The 22,905-nt window shown below is 41.8% G+C and overlaps 1 protein-coding gene across 6 annotated transcripts in view; it reads right to left on the bottom strand.

Annotated features, from left to right (window-relative positions):
* HIVEP2 (HIVEP zinc finger 2) overlaps positions 1-22,905 on the bottom strand; it is a 136,549-nt gene that overhangs the window by 46,323 nt on the left and 67,321 nt on the right. For 5 of the 6 annotated variants that reach the window (XM_064413492.1, XM_064413491.1, XM_064413495.1 and 2 more), the window contains one exon: positions 5,900-5,997. The exons of the other annotated variant lie outside the window; for it this stretch is intronic. The gene's annotated coding sequence lies outside the window, so the exon portion shown is untranslated. The remainder of the gene's footprint in view (positions 1-5,899; positions 5,998-22,905) is intronic. 6 annotated transcript variants of the gene reach the window in all.

Here is a 22,905-nt window from a genome sequence, read left to right as displayed (position 1 = left end):
TCATATTTATGGTAGGGCTCAAAGTATCTCAGAAAGTCAGAGGAAGAAAAAAGCTGTTACAGGAGGCAGGCATGTACAAAACCTCACAGTCCAGAAAGGTACTGAGCACCTAAATCATTCACCTAAATATTTGCAGTGATTTACACTGTTTCTGTACCAGACCTGGACATTTCACATGAATGAACTTTCCACACAAAATAAAATTTAGAACCCTTTGCATAAAAAAGTTAATTCTAGTGGCTGTACAGGACTGTTCTTCGTAATTTATTCTCAGGAGTGAAATTGTCTCTTTCACAGTCACCTTCTGCCCCATACAGCCTACTCAAGCGCAGAGAGGATCCAGCATACTCCAAACTGAGCTGGGCTGGAGGAGCTCAAGCACAGTTGAGCTTTGGCAGGAGTGGGAACCCCAAGGCGCCATTGGAGGAGGCTTTGGCAGCTGGCTGCCTGCCAGGAGCTGCAGGCTACAAGGTGAAGGAGTGGACAAAGGCCACTGCTCAGCTGCTGCAGTGACCTTCAGCTATGCTGATCAGCATCAGGAATGCACCCTCTGGCCATGCTCGTGTTTCCACATGCTTTCTTGGCTATCTGCGACACCCCACACACAGGCATGACACCGAGTTGGCATGCACAGCCCGTGTCTGTGCTGCACGCGAGGCCAGCGAGTTCCCCTCCAGCCACACTGCTGCTCCTCACCCAGCAGCACAGCACCCAGATGTGCTCACCAAGGCCCGCTGCAGGGCTACGACAACCAGACACCCCGAGGCTGATCGGCAAGTAACTTGAATTTCAGAGTTGGGCAAAAAAAATCCTGTGTCTCTCCACCTGAAGGAATTAGTCTTTTCTGCTGTCACAGTAATAAAATTGCAATGAAAGCCTTATTAATGCAAGCTTTGTTACTGAAGTGACAAGGAGGGCATTTATTTTCAGAGCCAGACACTCGAAGGAATACCCTACATGGTAGATAGCGTAAGTATCCCGTATTTCCAGTATATGACAGAGCTACTTCTACTACACTGAAGCACATGTGATAAGAGAAGAGGGCCTGGGCCCTTCTCCATATTCTCTGCATACCTGTTACTATCACACAGCTGCTCTCAAGTCTACAGTTTCCTGTGCAGTACAAACTGCATACCACTTCCCCTACGGAAAAAAAAAGGCCTTGCTTGTTCTTAATTGACGATGGAAATACTGTCATATTTTCCACTAGCCAAGCTTGAAACCATTACTGAACAAACTTTCATTAATTTTTCCACAACATTTTGCAGAAATGTCAGGAAACAGCTGCACCAGAATGATTAACTGTCCTTATCACTAAGGCTTCATTGGCCAATTTCAAATTATATAGGTTTTCTTCTTTCAAAACTCTACATTTACTGATATTTTTTGTTATTCTCCAGTTGACTGTTTCAGTACAACACTTTCTCCTCAAAAGTATCTGATTGCACAGGTTCAGTGGCAGACAGACATTTTACGACCAGTGGAAGAATTTGTACAGTTTGGAGCTGCATACTTCTAGGAAAAGATTGCTTCCTGCAGATTGCTCAGCTGTGTCTTTCTTGGATCAAATTCAATGAAATTCACAACTTGCAGTCAGATTGTATTTGCCAGTCAGGCTGAATTCATCACACTGACATAAACTTCTTTTGCTGCATTTTTTTATTCCTTTCTTTTCCTGTCTTCCTCTTTTCCTTGTCCCTTCTCTCTCCCCACGCTCTCTTTCCCACCTCTTGAGCTATACTATGTGTCAAAACTTACCATACAATGCCCTGTACATTTTCTGGCAAAAACAAGTGGAACAGTACACATCACCATCCCAAACATGCAAACGCTGAGATGCTAGAAGGCTTAGTACCAAATGAAAGTGCAGCCATCTGGAGGTAACTGCTAGTGTGGATCTGAGCTTCCCAACTTCTGAAACTTTGCAGTCTCAGAACTTTTTAGCAAAGCGTCAGTGAGCAAGTAACTCCACTCACACAGATCTGCACAGGGCACTGGACTGTAGTTTTTCAAAAATGGAAGTTCTTCAGATTTTGTTTAGAACACAGCCAGGATTACCTTTAAAGACTGACATCATAGTATAGCACCCTGCTTATATTTTGAAATTATTTAGGGTTACTATAGCATCGTATGTAACAATAATTCTGCATATATGTCACTGGCAGATTTAAAATTGCAGTTGTTCACTCCATGTCTTAATTGAAGCTGCAGGCCTCGAATCTATAACCTTAAGATATTTTTAGACAGAGGGAAATATTGATGCAAATAGGTATATACGTGTCTCGGAAGTTAAATAAAATTAATGCCATCAAGTGGGGGGGGGGGGTTCAGTGATTCAAGCGTTCATGCTGCTATGACCCCCTATCCCTAGCAAAAATTAAGGTACTTGCAGGATTATAAAGAAATGAAACATACAGAGGTTTATCTAGGTCTTATAAAGAATCCATTTGTGTGTCTTGCTTTTTAAAAGTACCTCTCGCACAGCAGTGTGCATTGCAGCACACCATCCCCACTGAGCTCTGCTCAGGGACAGCCGGCCACCGATGCCCTCAGCCCGTGCTGGGTCAGCTCCTGAACTCCTGCATGGCCCTCAGCCGGGGTATGGACACCTGGGAGCCCCTGGGCCCGGATGCCTAACCCAGAATGCTGGCCTTGTTATTTAATTGGTGCAATGCTGGCTGTGAAAAAAATAAACCAAACAGCTATGTTTTTAAATTACTTCACCAAGATACCTGCTTAGACGGCAGAAATTGCAGTACACTATATTCTGCTTAAAATACACATGAATATATATGGGTTCTATTTACGACACATGAAATACTGCCAAAAGGACGCAGGTTCTTTAAGGATTCGGTTTTGTAATATTGCAACGCCAAATTTCTCCTTCACAATATCCTTATGTGTCTGTGCCCTAGCTCGAAAGCAGCAGCTCGCCGTGCCAGAGCCTTTCAAGGACCGTGTCCTTCCAGCCGGCGGGATGTCAGCGCACGGGCCACACATTGTGTGTGGGGAGGGGGAAAGGAGCTGTTAGATTTCATTAAGCCGGCGCTGATTTTTGTGGCTCTGGGGGCTGGTTCCGGTTTTTTGGGGGTGGGGACGCTCTGAAACGAGGAGGGGACAAACGCCGGCCCGCCGCCGGCAGAAGGTGCCGCAGCTGCCTGAGGGCCGAGGCTGTGCCGGGCGCGCCTTTTCCTTTTTTCCTTTTTTCCTTCCCCATCCCGCCCGCCCCCGCCGCAGCGCCGGAGCAGCCTGTGGTGCCCGGCAGCTGTGAGGCTGGAGAGCGCCGTGCCCATTCCTGCCTCCTCTGGACCTTGTCGTGCCTCATCCCCCCCACCCCGGCACAGGCTGCCAGGGAACTGATTTGCTGTCCAGCCACCACCCGGACGGAAAAGGAGAAAACACGTTTTGCCTGTCTCTGGCTACTCTCTCTGCCTCTCTCTGGCTACTTGTGGCTACTGGGATAAGTGCTCTCACTTATCCCAATTTGCACATCTCGAGCTCAAATCTACAGGAAGATTCAGTCTTGTTCCATTCACACTGTCAGCAATGAGCAGCAAGATCTAGGGGCAATGTCACAACAAAAAGAGAGACCTTGAACTTGCTTCACCCTTTGCATAGTCATTTATATTTGGGCAAAGTGGATAACAGCTCCTTTAGCACTAGCATAGTGGTATTTTATGCTCGCTCGGCATTCACTTTACCCAGGTATAAATAGCAAAAGGTTTTAGGCAGTAGAGAATCAGGACCAGTATCTTCAAAGGATTCCTTGCCAAAATGAAGCAGCTAGTCCTCCACACCACAGCTTGCAATCTTGCTGCAGGAAACATTCCCTGAAGGACGCCTGCGACTGCTGGTTTGGCAGTGTTGCGTGCTCTGGTCCTTGGAGAAAATGTGCCTTCCTACCACCCCGTGCCTAGAGGTGGAATCAGACTGCAAGCTTTCACCTGCAAAGTAGGCAGCGATAGGGTTCCGTTTCTTCACGGGAGCCTTTTATTAGCTCACACAGCGTATTTACTACCCTACCAGTATTAAGTGCTTGCCTCAATATCCTTAGCACATGAGGTAGTGGTACATGTCATCATAGTTACAATAACACCAGTTTGAACCACATTAATTGAGAGCATCTACTCTAAAATTTAATTGTTCCAAAAAAAAAAGTGAAGTGTGCTCTTATTCAGCTGACACATTCTCGGGGAGAGTTCTCAGTGTACAAGAGCCACAGCAAAAAGGGCCCAATGCACACAAGTGCCATTAAATTGCATGCTAACAAAACCTGAAAGCTGCATGCTAAAACTCCATTTCAGAGGATGGCCGCCATACCCTTGTATGCCAAAGTTCTCCGTTTTCCACTTAAATCCTGCCTGGTGAGTCAGGACATGGCCAGGTTTCCATACTCCAGCAGTGTTCCATTACTCCTCCTTATAAATTTCACACGCTGTTAATGCTTTCCAAACTGGCAACACAGCTCAGGGGTGCATGAGGACAGTTTATTTTCCTGCTGAACTTTAAACAGAAATTCCACAGGACCTCTGGCGGGGTAACAGCCCTGCTGACAGCCATCAGTTCACACCCTCTCGCCCACCCAACTCTGATCCCAGGCTGTGCAGAAACATCTCTGCTGCTCTCAGAGACTGCAGAGGGGCAAGAGAACAACGCAGATACGCACGACTACCACTGCAGGGACCTTGAGAGGGATCCATAAGAAGAGATAACCCATATAGCACCATCCTGGACTGCAGAATATTTGGGATCAGTTCCAGGGTTGCGCAAAGGTTCAAGGGATTGCCCTTCTCAATTTAACCCCTTCTTTCACTGAATTCATATATAGAATGAAACATAGGTCCAACACTATTTACATAATTCTGAAAAATCTGGCGGGGTTATTTCAAAATATGTGCTGTGTTTTCTTTGAACACCTTCTCCTGTGCTCATGATATCACATGACAATCTCCAGGGTCTTCCTTATACACCTAGCTTCTATGGCTGAAAATAAATATTGGATAATTAAAAAAAAAAACCTCAATGAGAGAGATCAAACTTTCCTTAACCCATCTCTCTTTCAAGCTTATCTTATTAAATTCTAAGGGCTAACAATTCTTTGACCATCAAGAATGTGCCTGTACAGAGAAGATGAGAGAAGAGGAGCTTCTCAGTACTTCAGGTCTCTAAAGCAAGAAAAGTAACTTTGTGTACTGCACACAGGCACAGTTTTTGAGACTGTGAATATGAAAACTGACCAACTTGGGACTAATAAACATGGTGCTGCAATCAGTAGCTGAAAATGGACCCCTTTCTTGACAAGATAAATTCTCTTTGAACTATCTGTCACAGTAAAACCTCTGGTGGGGATCCACTAACTTTAAGCTTGGGTGTTATTGCATACAACAACATTAGCACTTTCATAACTGCAGTTTCTACATGCCCAAGTGTTCAAGACCCAGAGGAAATTTAAACATTGAACAGTACTGTCCATGGTGCACTTGAAATGGCAAGATTGTCAAGCATAAATCACCAACTTATTAGGACAAAGTAAATAAAACCCCCCAGACTTTATTTCAGATATAAAAACCTCACCCACCGTACCTTCTTGTATTTTTACAAGCACACTTTTCTGCTTGTTTAGTTCAAGAAGTGGAGACCTGGATACTTGATACAAGAATTGCATATGAGAAGGGAAAGTGGAAAACCAAATATGTGGACAAAGCAAAGACATCACTTCCAAAGTAACAAAAACCTGCCCCAAAACAAAAATGTCTCTAATTTCGGCAAATGCTGGCCTCAGTTGTTACAAAAAGACACATAATCAGGATTTAAATGTGGGTGACTTCCACATGAAGCCTTTTCACAGACCTGCTCCTTCAGCTCATGCAAAACCACCACCCTTCCTTTGCTCTCCTACCTGGCTGCTGCCATCAAAGGTGCAAGTGAGTAATGGTTCCAGTCAAAGCAATTTGGTTCACTACTCCAGCAAATATGGCTGTTGACTCTCTCTTCCACCTATTTGGAAAACAAATATTAAAAAATTTTAATGACTGTGATCAATTCAGCCTGGTGTTTGATTTTATAACCTGAATGACTTTATGGTGTTGGCTACATTAATACATGTAAGAACTTCAGAGATTGTCACAGTCCTTCTGGCTGCCTTCAGAGCAATGTGGCACCAGCAATCAGTAGCTCTCCTGTGGTTTCCAACTTACTGTGGGCTAGAATACACATCAACTAATGCATGTCAAAGTGAAAACAATAGACATATAGGCCAGTAGGTGCATACAATGATGTATTTTCATACATGATATGTACAAAAAGCAGGGTAAACACAAACCATGAATTGTCTTTGTAGTATCTTTATGTTTAGGCCTTGTCATTCCAAGTGTTCTGCCTAATTTATGTCTAATTTTGAAAACATCATGCCCAAATCCTGAACTTAAGAGCACATAATTTTTAATTAAATGCAAACACTTTCCTGTTATTGAACCAGAGCAATATGATTATCTTTCATTCTGCTTCTTTCCTATTTAGCACTGTGCTTTAAAAGCAAGATCACCTCTAGGAATTCCCTTTTCCATATGATACTAGTATGTTTTAGAAAGTAAAGTTATTAGCATACACTGTGAAAAACAGTCATAACCCTTAAATTTCTTTTTTACATGTGATGGAATTCTGAGAAAGACCACAAAGAAAGCACTTTCTGCATACAAAAGACCTGCATGTGTGCAGGAGTGCATGTGCATCCAAGGCACAGAGCACCAGGAGATAGGTTCATTAATGTGTTAGACACGTCAGACAGCCACAGGCTGCTTTGCTTACACCTTGCAGGGAGTGGGTTATTGAATACCCCTAACTGGGGCATACAGACAAGGCACCAGGAACTGGAGACTCAGATCTAATTTGTACACAGAGGAGATGACTGAAATGCCCCCTTGTTACTACTCAGGCAACAAACCTTCAGTGATCTTGTGTTCAGTGAACAATGTACTCCAACGGGCCTGGCTGCTCTGATTTTGCAAAGGCTGCTGTGAACACACAGACAACCACAGCATGCATTTTGCTCAGGGCTCTTTCTTTCAGGCTTCCCTGCATCCCTGAATACCCACATGTGAGATCCCAGGTGATGTGATGGGTAGGCAACAAGTGTGATTATCCCAGGTGGATGTGCTCCTGCACAGGGCAGCAGCCCAGGGGTGCACAGGGTCCCAGCAAGAAGTGCAGCTCATGTCACCCCTTCTCCTGCTCTTTTGCCCTGGCTGTGTCACTGGGCTCTGGCTGGCTGCTGTCTCAGGTGATCAGATCACCACAGCAGATGGTACATTCTCCTCAAGGCCTTATACATCATGGTAGAGGAGCATGTCAGAGGACTTGGACAGGAAAATCTCAAACTTAGCCCACCTAACTTGCAAATTTGTGCCTGTGGCCTGACCATACCATACCCTGAAGCCAAAGCAAACTTCCCTCTGTTTCCAGCAGGGAACCTGTCCTCCGTGGGGTGGGCAACACAGGGTGCTTCCACTGCTAGCAGAGCACACATGTGAGGTAGTGGAAACAGCGTGCCAAAAGCTGAAAGGTAAAGCAGGCCTGGAACTGGCTGGCAATAAAATGGACACGCTTATGCTGCTTTTCCCTGCAATGTTTGCTACCAGCAACAAAAACAAATAGTAAATGATAATGTGTTATTGACCAGCAATATCAACAGCAGTCTATACAGGCATGTGAGTATATAAAATAACACATGCTCTGGCTGCAGCCGCTGGCACTTTATCACACCAATCTACAGCTTTCTAGGAAATGATCTGGGTGTGAAGCCAGGAACCACTTTTGAACCTTTGAACAGACAAGGGCCTAATATGGTTTTAATCTGTTGGTGAAACCTTGGCACAGCTCTACTCAAGGGCAAAACTCTGTACTTAGCAGGGCCAGCATTTCAATCGCTACTTTTACAATTGACCTGAAAAATGTCCCAGGCAAAAAAAAACAAAGCAAAACAATAAAGAAGTCCTGAGTCCTTATTCTCCCATTCTTCAGTAGGATCTAGGAGTACTCTGGCCTCCTCCTCCTAGTGTGGCATGGATACCTTCCAGCCCTAAAGCAGATCCCCCTGTAGTTTCACAGGCTGAAGTGGTTTTAGTGATGCTGGCTACATATGCAGTTATTTCTAATTAATATACATCATGAACTTGTTTATCCTATCTGCAACCTAAAGAAAAGGGTTTTTATTCTCATTTATACTCAATCCTCTCTATAGCACCCTGGCAGAAGCAGAGGAGACTTTCAAGAAAAAAAAATAAAGCCGTAAGTGAAAGATGTCATTTATAGAACAAAATCACACTTCTGCTGCTCTAGCTTCATAGAGAGGATTTAAATTGAAATCCATGAGGAACACTATATTCCATTTTGTCCTAACTTATTTTAGCTCAAAACTGGTGGGATCCAATGTCTTCCCTCTTGCTGTGGTAACTTCTCTGTTTTCAACATGGTTCCTCAAAGAATACTCTGGCATCTGATCCCTTCAATTCAGGCTGGATCAGTTTCTGAGTATTTAAGAAACTTAATCATTACTTACAAGGAGGCAAAATATTCTCCAAACCAAGATCTGCTTAAGGACAGCAGGATTTTGTCCTGGCAGTGCTAATGAATCTCCTTACTAACTTAACATCTCATAGCAGCACTGGTTCTAGCAAACAGGACATGGTCTGAAGGAACCAATCTGCAGAGCCTCTAACAAGCCCAGATAATGCATGTGTCATCAAACAGGATTTTGCTGCCTAATTAAAGCTCGAGAGTTCTTGTTTGGATAGTAAAAGCAGGAACTTTTGTTCTTATCACTGCATTAGTAACAATTTGAGTGATCCTTTGTTCCCTTCCTGCAGAAGAAAACAAGCATGCCTCCAATGCCTGCCCACCAAAGACAGCAATGCAGTCACCACTGCTGAGCATTTTCTGGTGTTTATAAATTGCTAGGTCTCTTCTTAGAACTAACAAATTATTGGGCAAAAGGAAATTACTTCAAGTTGCATCAGAGGAGGTTTAGATTGGATATTAGGAAAAAACTTTGCAGAAAGAGTTGTCAAGCTTTGGAACAGGCTGCCCAGGGCAGCGGTTGTGAGTCACCATCCCAGGAGGTATTTAAAAGACATGCAGATGTGGCATTTGGGGACGAGGCTTAGTCATGGACTTGGCAGTGCTGGGTTAACAGCTGGACTTCCAGCCTAAAGGATTCTGTGATTCTATTTGGTCACACCTGGTCATGACTCTCCTAATCTCTTCTGCAGTTGTTTGACAGCTGTTGGGACTATGAATAGACAAGCTCATCAAAAGGGAAATGAGAGTATGAAAATCACAGCATGTCTCACTGTTTGGAAGAGCTTTTTCAATTTGAACTTTGCCTCTCAAACACTCTGGGAATAGCCTTTTACACAGGACCTGGAAACACAGGCAGAAGTGCCCTGATAATGACTCTTACACCATCTGCTTTTGAAAGATTCCTAGCAGCCTTGGCAACCTCTGTAACCATTTTCTTGTCATAAAACACACCTTCAGTGGTGACACAAAAATGTAACAGAGACATCAACATCATCTGACCATAAGACTTAAGTAATGTCATAGATCAACAGCAAAATCTTTGCTTTATATCACTTCTTATATATTTGTTAAACTGACACTGTAAGGTCAGTTGAGGGTAGGGGGTTGACAGGGAGATACTTGTGCACCTTCCAAAGCAAAACAAAAAAAAGTCAGAAATCTCATGTGTATTTTAATCAGAAACTAAAATTTTTTTGAAAGCAATTGGATAATATTTTCTTGCTAATTATTCAAAGATTCTGAAATAGTACAGTTAACAGGTGAAATTGCTTCAAGAGTACAAAGGGCAAATAAAGCCATGCCCATGTTAGTCCTTAACTGGTTTGCAGCAGATAGCATTCCAGCACAGTGTGTAACTTACCATGGTTTGGGAATTTACCTAGAGCCTCACTTTGATCAGGTCTATAAAGGTACCATTAAGTTGCAAACAGGTTCTAGGATTTATACAGAATAAAGTGTACTAAAGATGAGCTAGGTAATATGGGTAGAAAAATGTGCAGACTTCAGCATGGCACCAACAAACAACTTGGATTCATGGCAGGTAACTCACAGCAGTGGGGCTATATGCAAATCTCCCACTCCAAACCATCTTGCATGAGTTCCCTCTTTATAGATGTTTTCTTAATGCAATGAAATTACCACAAAAACTTCTGTAATCTGTAGAGTGTGAAGCCAGTCAGAGTGGATTTTCTAATTTTTCAATTTTTTAATTTTCTCATTTTTCTCTTTTTGCTCCTTTTCAAACACAGGTCCATAGAACTCTGTGAATTATCATTTGTTATGGGAGAAATAAGTCTAAAATTTCCTTGATTGCAGCTATGATACATTAAGTTCTAGGCATCAATCTCAATCACAGCACTTTTTCTCCAAGTTATTGCTCTCTAAACAAAACACAATTTATTACACACCCAATTTGATAGCTATGGCAGCTAAGACAAGAAGCAAAAAAGTCTTCTGATGTGAGGAAGGTAAAAGCAATGTCATACTTTAAATTGACTTCATATGATCAATGCCAGAAGACAATCATCTGTGAAATGATGTTCATGCCTTGATCAAATGCAATCACACCATATGCAATTGAATTTGGAAAAAGTGGAAGAAAATTATTCCTGTTAGTTTACTGGTGTTCTTAAGGTGTTCACACAAATCATCTTTGAATAGATGAATTAAAATACTTAAAGCAACTCTACCTTTGCCCTCTTAATTCCAGGTCATTCTGGCAGCTCCCAATACTGCACACAACTAGGTAGATAAAATTAACGGATCAAATCTTGAACTACTTCCAAAGTAAAAGGTATAGAATTCATTTTTTGAATCAAATGTTGCTATGCTGTAAACATTTTTGTCTTCATTATTAAAACAGCAAGAGATTTGAAGCCTGCTTTATTTTTCAGATATATGCTTCTTTTGTTTTCCACTATTTTCTCAATAGGAGTATGATAGCCCATTTAAATTTTTTTTATAGACAGCTTTTTTTCATTTTGGTATCCTGATAACACCATATTACAGATCTCAATGCAAAGATGACCAAGAAATCTTTGTAAAATTTCAGTTTGTTCAAATTTGTACATGCATAAATTTATGTGCATATATATGTGTCTATCTACATAAATATATGTATATATACATATGTGCATATTTTTACGTATTATTTAAATAAAACCAGACATATTTACTAATGCATGTGTGTTAGTGGAGCTGATTTTATTGTCTCTCAGGTTCAGCAATCCAAACAAAATTTAACTAAAAGGAACATCTATGAACTTTATTTACTTTACACATAGGTAATTCACTTTATTAAAAAGAAGAACCTAATTTCTTCTGAGAGCCTCCCTGTGTTATCTCTATCTTCAGACCCCAGTCTGCACAGGAGCCTATTTAGCTGCTGCCTCTGAAATTATGATTTTGGGTTACTTTTTTTCACTTCAGCCAGGAGCTAAATTAGCAAGAGCACATCCCCCTAAGTATAGGTCCATAACCTCACTGCAAATAGCAGTTTAAACACTGCCAGCTGAGACCAGCACCCTCACTAACCAGGCCTGATGCTTTTAGACAATGGTCAAGCTGACAATTGACACAGTGTCCTCAAACACACATTGCTCAACCCATTTGCCTGGCCTGCTGCTGCCAAGAGGGCTGTTTGTGCAGGCAGCTGGCAGGAAGATGGGAGTACATCTGGCGATCCTCCGAGAGTAGGCAGGGAAAATGAAAACATCACATCTCAGCCAAGCCCAAGATAGGATTCTAGGTAAAGCTCATGCTCTATGGGATCCAAACATGCTCTTTGGCAAAACAGACTTTGGCAAAATCATCACGAGGAACCTCCCACACTGAGTGGCCTTGGCTTCCATTCTCTCTTTGAATGATTACCCTGCTACGACGCCCAAGCATTGGGGAAGTCCAAAGCAGCAAGGTGCACAGTGAAGAAACTGAGGCAGAGGCACTAAGCAGACATTAAGGCCACTAAGCAGGTAGGCTACAATATGGCAAGCATCCCACTAGACCATGGTAATCACTTCAGCTGTCAAAACTATCTCCATCTCCATGGAAAGACCAACATCAAGCCCATGGCAGACTAATGGCCATAGTGCTGGACCATCTCAGCAGCAGGTGAAAGCTAACTTGTCCCTGAGAAACTGGCAACTGGGTCAGCCATGCAGGATAAGAGGAGGGAAGTGGGATGTCTGTGAGCAAGAGAGTTTTGTCAGCAAGGGAAATAATCTAGGGATTTAGGGTCTGTTTACAGAGTTTTGGTTGTTACCTGCAAAATCTAAGCCGAGGCTCCCTGTGAAATAAAACTAAGAGCTCAGTGAGTCTAGTGTTAATTCAAAGTATAGACCTCACTCAAGGCACTCTGAATTCAGACCAGATAAGCTGAGATCAGTCTCGGACCGTTGCAGAGACAGCTTGTAAAGCACAGGATTACACAACTGTTGTTTCAGGTTGGCAGCCCCAGTGCAACACCATCACTGGCAGCTGATAATTTGTGTTGAAAATCTGAACGGGCCACCAAACCATCTCTGAGCACACACTTTTATAGCACTTCTGCTGGACATCATGTGACCTCTTCACAAGGAAACTGCCTCACTATCCCTTGTTATTGCCGCATCTAGAGAGGGGCTGTTTCAAGTGTCCTCTCTCTCTCCACTCTGGTCCTCCAGGTGTTAAGACTACCCAGAGAAAGGCAGCAGTGAAGACTTTGGTTGTCCTCAGTGAGGCAAGATCCCTGTGCACTGATGTCGCTCTGCTCTTGGGGTGTGCTCGGTAAGTCAGTAATTTGTCATGAGCGTGGGCCCTCTCCATACATGGCAGGCTGGAGGAGGAATGACCTCAAACTCCGCTTCTAATCCAGGGGGCGTTGCCAAAGCACAGTGTTTGAGTTTGATGCATGAAGCGCAGAGATATTTTCAGCTACTGAATCACACTTTTGGCTCCACAGCTAACTTGAACTTCTCCTTAGTTTTGTTTGCAATTTTTTGCATTTTGTGATCACCACTGACTCTCAGAAAAAGAAAAATAGGTGGTGTTTTAAGGAAAAAAAACACACATAATCATAAATGTGAAGATTTTTTTTTATATCAATTTTATTTGAATAACTTGTATTTTATTTTCTTGCATGTGTGGAGGAGTGGAGTTAAACAAATTACTAATAGATTATGGTGCATCACTAATGTCTGGCTTCTTTATTTCACATTCTAAATATATGCTATTAAATGCTGCCAGTGAATATTTTCTAATGATTTTTGTGTCCAACACAAGAATGAAAGAGTCTGAGAAACAAGGCAGTGCAACAGCAGTTAGCTTGGACACTGCTACGCAAGAACTCTTAGCTATATTCCTATAGCTGACCCAAAAATATTTTGCTATACTTGCCCCATGAAACCATATTCACTTGACCACAATTCACAACCACAATTTGAAACTAGGAGTAATGAAAAAGCAAAACATCATTTTACAATACAAAGGGCATGATTCTTAATTGACTTATCCTGCCTGTTACAACTGCATCACCTCTCTGTCACTGTGCCCTGAGCCTACTCTCACTGATTTGGAAAGCTCCAGCAGAGAAATTATGCAACCTCATTCACAGCTAAGCAAGTCATTTAAGCAAGTCACTTAATTCCATCTCTAATCAGTATTGTTAATTCAGCAAAGCAAAGCATGTGCTCAAGCCAAAAGTGAATAGGTGGAGTGCATCTTTTTGAACGTTGGTTTTTCACAGAGTGAGGATGTGGCACAAAACTTCCCTTGATTTACCTTTGGAGGTCATCAGGCTGTAAGAAGGTAGAATTCAGCTGTTAATCAAACTGTCACTCATGCATGTAGAGTACTAGTCTTTTTAACTCATCCATAGATCACTTAAGCAAAAACAAATTTTTAAAAGGCAATGGGACATATCCTTGCAGTGGACATAGATATATATACATATACATACGACCCATGAATTGCAGGGACCACAGAGGCAGGAGTCAACACAAAAAAAAAATAATAAGAAGCTACCATAGGAAATTCTCTACATAAATTGTTGATAAGCCTCACTGAGTCTTTACACAGAGTGAATTGGGAAATTATCTACTGGAAAAAAAGTGAAAAAAATGGGCATTTCATCTCTTCATTTACATTTTCCTCACGTGGCAACAAGGAAAGAGTGAGGATAATAAACACACTACTTTGATAAGGAATGTGGGTCTTCCCTTGATCGACTGAAGTAACAGGGCAGACTCTACCATCATCTGAAACCTATTCTTTTCCTTTAAATTTCTTTCAGGCTTCGCAAGCATCATTAACAGAGACGACTTCCAGTCAAGCAGAGGTCCCCAGGAGCATTCCTTGACTGCAGACAAGTGGGAAAAGAAAAGCCTGCTGCAAAGAGCAGGGCTGGAAGCAGTCATGGGGAATTTATGCCCAGCAGCAGGCTGCACCATTTGCCTGCCTCTGCCCTTCTCTCCAGCTGAAGGAGCCTTATCTACCTTTGCAGATATCAGAATCAATTACAAATACCATGGGGCTGCCCTAAACTATGCTCTGCTGCCTGAGGCTGCTTTCTGCCAAGCGAGTCCCCATAGAAAAAGGCTGTGGGGAATGTGGGGAAGGGAGCACTGAGGGCCAGGCTCTACCTGTTCTTCCGCTCCTCCAGCTGCTGTCAACACACTGACTTGTTCTGTGTTTGAGACTGCAATCTGTCCCTGCCCCAAAGGTGCTGCCAACTGTACAAATGTTTTCAGAAATTAACTCCAGAAAAATACACATTATGCAAACATCATCTCTCTTCCCAGATGACACAACATGGAGCACCAAGCACGAACAAAAATGGACCAAAGACAGCACAGAAGCATTGTGGAAAAAAACTCATTTAGTGAAGGGCTTCTCTGCCCTCCTTATAGCCATCAGGACAGTGATAATGCTGAACTGGCTGGTTGGCCACAAAAATTAGGTAAATTGAGACACAGAAGAGACAACTGAAAGCAGGGAGACAAACAGCAAAAATAAGTGAGACAAAGGATGGAAAGCAGAAATGCAAAGTCTAAACTGCAGCTGTAATTCTGCTGGTAACAGTCACATTTAAGAGTAGTTCAGTTTGCTTTCCAGTTTTGGAGAGGAAAAGAGTTTTCTTTTAAAAAACCTCAGCTTGTCAGCTGAACTGCTGTGGGTTTTCCCCAGGTATTTTGTGGGACAGGAAAATTATTTTTCTGCAAGCCTAGGAATGCAGAAACACTTCTAAGAAAGGGCAAAATTCTGACAACCCTCTGGTGTTGTGCTAGGACTGTTGGGAGGGGAGAGGAAGGTCACATCAATAAAATCTATAGCCACAAGTGAAAGAGCTGTGTTTTAGTTGCTGCTGGCCAGGGGTCAGTCCCTGGCACTGTTCAGAGCTCTCCCATGGTAGCACTACTTCCTTAGTCTTTCTCTTTTACTAGCATGACTCTTACAATTAGGCAGGAAAAGGGTAGTTATTGTTGTAGCAATGTTTTTGTAGGTTTATTTGGCAGCTTTTCTAGCAGGCTTTTAGTACAGTTTTGATAACATGCAAGTATGGGAAAGAAGGATTTCCACATTGGCCAAAGAAACACTTGTGGCAAGACTACCTATTTTTAACATGGTTTATTCCTAGCACTATTTCAGACACAGTATTTTCTCTCCCATCTGTTGACACAGTTGTTTTGTTTCTCTAAAGACATAGTTGTCTGTCTCTTGAACAAAAAAAACGAACACCACCACCATGAATAGTTGCAGAGAAAAACATGAGACCGAATCCCAATCAAACAGTGATCTGGTAAAAAGGTAACACTGGCAAAGCTTTATGACTGCAACGTACAGCAATTCTTCAGATGCCTCTTCAAATTTACATCAGGTATTTCAAGTGTGACTGTGAATCTTTAAAATTCAGATCTGGTATACTCAACAACTAAGATGGTTTATTGATCTAAGGGATTTGACTGCAAAGCTGCTATTGGAGCAATGTACCAGTCTGTTCACGAGGAATCTGCAGACACAAAGTAAGGTGCAAACACTTTCTTTAATAAGGGAAGGAAAATGTAATGAGAGCACCAAGGGGAAAAACATAAACCCCAAAGGCTGATAAAAATTAAACTGGCAAAACAGGATGAAACATTAAGCAATCCTTCTAACAGTCAGGTTGCCAGGCTGTTTTCTCTGATTTTTAATGATAATATTTTTGCCTTGCTGGACTGCTGGAGTTCATGGTCATGATCTAGCAGGCAATCTGAAAACCTTATCTCCTCTCAAAGGCATTTCAGGCAGCTTGAGAGCTGGTAGGTGGGAGCAAATAAAACTGAAGCATGGCTAAGGTAGGACCTCTGCAGCCCACTAAAGCACCTCTGTTCTTGTAGAACAACCTATTTGCTGGGAAAGCCGCACTAAGAAAACCTGATATATTAAAGGTCAAGACTCCAATACAGAGCAGACTCATCTGTATTGTGTTTTAATTTCTTTTTATGCCGAGAGGTGCCTAGGGTTCTGAAGAGGTGACAGAAAGATAAATCATGCATGACAAACTGGAACAGAAGACAAGGCTGTATCCAGAATAGGATCACTCTGCTGGTGCAGCTGTCCCAGCACACTGTACTGACAGTGTTCCCAGCACAGCCTTTGTTCGTACCAGCAAAGTTATGTTATTTGCTGGCACAGCTTTTTCCTGAGGTCCATCTTCCCTCATCCAACACACTGAAAGTGTTTCAGTAAAAGTAAAGGTTTGTTCTAAGTGTATCCACAGTGAGAGCTTTTGTGTGTGTTAAGAGATCAAGTCAAGGACCATGCCTCTTTATACCTCTGGCCGAGACAGCAGAGACAGCAAAAATCTGTAAAACAGGCATGTTCTTCATTTGACTCAAGTAAGAAGTCCTTTTTAAAGGCTTCAATACTGGCTTCTGCCTCCATTGGAAATCTTACCTTCTCATGAACTTCTGCAGAAATGCAGAGATAAAATGTCTCACCACATGTGCCCTTATCAGAAAGGTTATGGTATTTCCACAAGCAAAAGAAGTTTCCAGCACTCCTATGACTGACCCCAGCTCCTGCTCCACCCCCATTCTGTAGAAGGCTCACCCACCTGGCCCTGCTCCCATCAATGAGGCTGAACCTGGGCTAAGCACTCTTTCCCAGAGCCACGGGAAGGGGGAAGCAGACAGTGGGCTTGGAGCTGCTGCCTGCTGTAGGCACAGCCTTCTCCCAGGATGGAGAAGGGAAGACCATGATATGCAGAGACATGGGGGAAAATTATGCCAAACCAAGTGCCTGATACTATGTGGACAGTTTAAGAAAACAACCAAATTCACCAAGATAATGAAAACAACTGATTTAAGATATGTTTTTAAAATAATTTTATTAGAAGGCTTTCAGGACCCATGTGAAAAGTTGTTTCCCAGGTGCGCTATATGCTATGACCTACTGGTCACAATCATTTAAGTGATTTAAGATTTTAAGACTGTTGTCTGTGATTTTCATAAGTGACTTTAACATGCCTTTGAAGAAATTAGGACCAGCAAAGGATCTGGCAGCATACTCATACACAGTTTTCAGCCAGTTAAAGGGCATACCTGCTCACCTGCCTTTGGTTTGACAATGTCTACAGCTGCAGTCATTGGCCACCCAGTATTATCTATTTTTTTTAAATAAAAGATACAAAACTTCCTATTTCTGGAAGGCTGGACTTACTCCAGGCTACTATGGTTTCCATAGACAGGAAGCTTGAAGGTTTGGGATTAAAACAGCAGGAGGTTGAAAAGAAAATTGAGGACCTGGAAATAACAAGTGATAGTCCTGACGCAATCATCACTGAGAACACTGCAGCTCTGAAAAATGTAATCAGCAGCCTGGAGAATAATCTCAGATAAAAGGCTAGGTTTTGGAGGCCAGTGGAAAGCTCCTGCAAGGACAGTTACAAGGCAGGTTCTGGTATACTTTTCCATAAAAGTTTCAAGACTTCTTCCTCAGCGTCATGTAGGAAAACATGATACAAAAGCTTGTAGCTATCCAAGCGATCCCAGCACGTCATTTAAAGGAAAATGTTGTTGGCTAAGAGCTATGACAGCACGTCTTGCTCTAGCTATGGAAGCTGAAGGTCCTTCTGTCCCTACTTGTTCCATGCTGGCTGAAGGCTCACATTTCTACCTCATTCACTGTGAGCCCTCCACTGACCTTCAACCAAAGCCAACCCAGATGGCTTCGCCTGGAGTAAGAAGCAGAGCACTTCCACAGCTCTTCTGACAAGTAGGGTGGTGGGGTAGTAATCTCCAGCCTGTAAGCAATGATGATCCATGGGCAGAGGGTCATCCTTAACCTTGCAGTCCCTTGCAATTCCTGTCCACTGTCTGAGATCTGAAGCATAGATGAAGAGTTATGGAAAGGGCAAGATGGAAAGTTTAACTTGCTGCATCACTTAAGTAATAGCTGAAGAAATATGTTTACCAGACATGTTACTGAACTTAAAACCCTAAATGAAAATTATCTATGATGTGGTACTTGACAGAAGACTCATTTCTTCAGGGCAGACACACAGATTTTATCCTGAATTTTCAGAGCTCATGAATGTTGTTGTAGACAAAGTACCCCCCTTGAATATCATTTTGTGATAGTCAAGACAAGAAAGAATAAAATGCAGACTCTGAATAGTGTACTAGACCCATCCCTCTCTAAATTGCTTATTTTTACTATGCCCAGAAAACTCATTAAAAAGCAATATGTTTTAAGAAAAAAATTACTGATCTTTGAAACACAAATGATAATGCAGGTGAGCAGAGCCTCCACTAAATTTGATGCCTGTATTCCAAAAGCTAGGTGCCAGCTCAAACTGATACCATAACACTAAATGGCAGAAAGAGACTGCCTGGCTTAAAGAGACTGGCAGGGATTAGCTAAACCTGGTTTCTGAGGATGTTTCATATTAACATATGATATCTTCAAGGCCTGGTTGCCCCAGGAAACAGAGAAATGGAAAAACAGGTTTTTAGGCTACTTTGCTTTCTCTGCTGCATTCAGCTGAGCTTTGGTGTGGCTGCAAGCAAAGACTAAGGAGTGTAAGGTGGCAATTTCACCAAGACCCATACCCTTAAACCCTCAGGGTCTGATTTTATGCAAGGGCTCCAGCTCAAAAATTAGTAAAACCAGAAAAATGGTGAGAGGACGCTCTGACTGTAGAAGTTCCAACCAAGGAAAAACTGCCCTAGGAAAGGAGACAAGAAAAGTGCATGGGGCTTCAAAAATGCTTTTGGATAACAGAATAAACACAAAATCAAGGCCCAAAAAATGCTTCTACCAGGAAAACATAATGTCGCTGCTAAGAAACATAAGAAATCAAGCTAAAGGGTTCTCGTGAAGAATAAAAGACACAACAAACCATAGTGATCACTCAGAATTTCAGATACAATGAATGGTTAAGAAAAGTGATAAGGTGGGGAAAAGGACAAAACAGATCCCTACTGAATTTTACATCTCAAAAGAATTATTCAAATTCCCACTCGAGCATTTCCAGAGATTACCACCATCATTTTTGATTCAGGCAGTTACAACAGATATATTAAAATTCAATTATGTCTCAAACCATTATTGCACTGTTCTAGAACATTTGTGACCCCTATAAACTGCTTACACTGCTTACTGCTTCTTGACAGAAGAGCATGCACTCAAAGAAAAGAAGCTATTTTTTTCTCTCAGGACTCTTCACAGGACACAAGCAGAATAACGAGATCCCAGGAAGAGGCTCCAGGCAGAGCTTGATGAACCTTGCATGACCTTAGGACACTGCTCACCACTTCTCTAAGGATTGCTTACTAATACACCAATCCTACAGCAGTTTCAAATGTGATTAAAAGAGGATAAGTAAATGGAGTCAGAATTAACTTTGCTGAGGCTACTTCATTTCTTTCATTCTGACAAGTCAAAGAAATTCTTAACTTGAACTGCCGATGTAGGTTTTGGCACCTATGTTCCAATGCTTTTCATACCATTTCATTACAACTAGTCCTGGCAATGAGCAATGAAGTCCTCAGTGGGTTTGCAGATCATCACAGCAACATGATTAGAAAACTTGATCCAAATATCATAAAAGTCAATGGAATCTGGATTGAGACCAGAGAGAAATGCTCTTCTGTGCCAGGTGTGATTAACTATACATCATGTTGCTCCTGTGGATGAAAATCAATCTTTACCCATGCACCAATTTTAACTAACACCAGACCCTGCTTTTGAACTCTGTAGTGTCATTAAAGAAAACATAATCTGGCATAGAGGAACCATGTCTTCATTTAAAAATTCCACTAAGTACCGTCACTGTTGGGTAAGACTGTCACACCATTACTCAAGTGTATGCACACACATACGAACACATGCAGCTTACTGATCTGTAAGTCCTCTAAACCCTTCCCTGGAAACCTGCACCACCACAGACATTTGCAGCAGGACAGATATAACTCATGTGGTCATGGGGACACAGGTTGTGTCTCACCTCCTGTGTGAAATTATTCTCTAAAATGATAGACATTGCCTATCTTTAAAATATGGAGAAATTCATGTGAAAAAAAAAGTATAATCCTAAGGAAGAAAGCCAAATATTTTAAGTATAGCCTAAATATTTATAAGGTATTTTATTTTTAATACCAATTTCCAGAGATTATCCACAAACACACTGTATTATGTATTGTAATACATAATTTATGTAATAATTATTTGGCATTTTACATCTGCAATAAATGCAAAGGAATATTTGTCATATTTTTATCTTACATGCAGAGGGCATCTTTGTCAATAGGGCTGTAACAATTTACATACCAGCTGGAAGAACAAGTCAGTCTGACAAGAGTTGAATATGAAGAAAACAAAAATCACAGAAACATTTGGGATGGAAGCCACCTCTAAATGGGTCATCCTAGGTCACCTATAATAGTCACTTACCTAGTCTAGCTGTGACTGACCCCACACCCTCCCATGGCACTTTGTTCCACTGACCTAAATGCTGTACAGTAGTAATCCCTTTCCAGTACTGAACAGTCTAGAGCAAAGTACTCCCTGATGTCGTTTAACCACAGTATTTCACCCCAATTTCTTTTCAGCAACATATGAAAAGATCTTGCCCTGTTCATTCCAGTCCTTGTACCCAAAGCTCTCACTTAGGCTCTCTCCAGAACCAAGGCACCTAGATTTGTTCTCTCAAACACACTTTCAGCTTGACTTTGGGTTCTCCATCTTCCTGAAGAGTCCTGTGAACTGAGGTTGCCCTTTGGCTCTTTGATTTTGTGACTGAAGAGGATTTAAAATATTTGCACCAAGTCTAGTTAGGAATTTAATTTATGAGGCTTGAAGTTGAAAATATGTCATTGCACAACTCCCTGCTTTCTAGTGGCATTTGTTCTTTCCAATTTAATATTGTCCTCCAAAAAGATACCTCAAGAAAATCCCACATACAAGATCAATACTCATATTAATTAAATAGCTGGAATTTAATACCGCTCTTCTTCAGTATGTGTCCTGTAATTCCAGAGAACTTCCACCCAAACACCAACCAAGAGTGTTACCTCTCTTCATAAACTTGTGTCACCTCCATTAGGGATTGCTCAGAGTAAAGCCAAGATCAGCACCAAGATTACCTGAACATTTGCACAGAACATCTGGAGGCTGTTGAGGCCATACTAAATTCCAGTGGCAGCATGAGCAACTTTGATTTTTCAGTAACACCCTTCACCTCATATATGTGACACATTTGTGCTCCCAACACAGAGGAGGTGCAGGAGCACAGGAGAAGCTGGTGACATCCTTGTGCTTACAGAGAGAGTCTTTGGCTGAGCTGCCTGGAGTCACTCCTGTGTATGCAAGGCACATGTCACCAAACATCCACCTCTCCCACCTCTGCCAGTGCCTAACACAGATGCCTCTGAATAATGTCTGAGCATCCCATAAAGACAGACTGGGGTGGTCAAGCTCTCCATCTGTGACAGAACACCTATGCTGGTTTTGATACCCGAGAAAATGCAATTTCCACTACTGTGGATTTAAAAATCAGCATTCATTTGGCGTATCGTTGTATCATATATCTGGGACTTAAAATCAATTATAAATCAATCATAAAACAAGTCCATTTTCCCAATGAAAATGCATGCCTAAAGTGCTAAAAACACATGAAGAGGGGACTTATTTTCCTCTTTTTAGACACAAAAATTATCAGAGTGCATCTGAATGGCTCTGCTCCACTGTTACTTTGAAGGACTGCAATGTAAGGCTCATCCAACTTGTTTTCAGAATCAACACATGGAAGGTTTGGGTTTCCTAGTTTTTCAATGTTTCAACAAAGAGAGGACACCTCTGCTGGGACTGCCTTTGCCTAGTGCCAGCATGAGAAGCTGAAAACAGATTACAATAGCATGGCACAAGCAATTTCTGTATTAAAGAGAGGGCTGTAAACTCTGATACAAACAGACAAGCATTACATTTCCCAACATGCAGCTCAGAAGACAGGCTTATTGACCATAAAATGAATTATATAACCCAACTTTTATTATGTCATCTGAGACCTTGGTTAGGCCACTATCTTTGATATATATATTATATATATCATATATATAATTATTTCCCCCAGAAAACTGTCAAGTTATTCCTTATATAACACTGCTGCAGTGCTAACCTGAAGCATAATGACTGTGCTCATTATAGGGTTATTATGAGTTCTGAGATGAAGAGCTGTCAATAATTTCATTTTCTCCATATAAGGTAAAACAATTTATCTTTGTTGAAAAGGGAATCCCAGTTATGTCTGTTTGAAACACTAATTCCAGAAATAAACAGTTTAAGAGCCATAACCACAGGTCCCCCTCCAGCAAG

The sequence above is a fragment of the Passer domesticus genome, chromosome 3 (assembly GCF_036417665.1).
Source record: "Passer domesticus isolate bPasDom1 chromosome 3, bPasDom1.hap1, whole genome shotgun sequence".
NCBI classification, from domain to species: Eukaryota; Metazoa; Chordata; class Aves; order Passeriformes; family Passeridae; genus Passer; species Passer domesticus.
The sequence above is the reverse complement of the archived record's forward strand: the minus strand, read 5'-3'. Positions and strand labels throughout refer to the sequence as shown.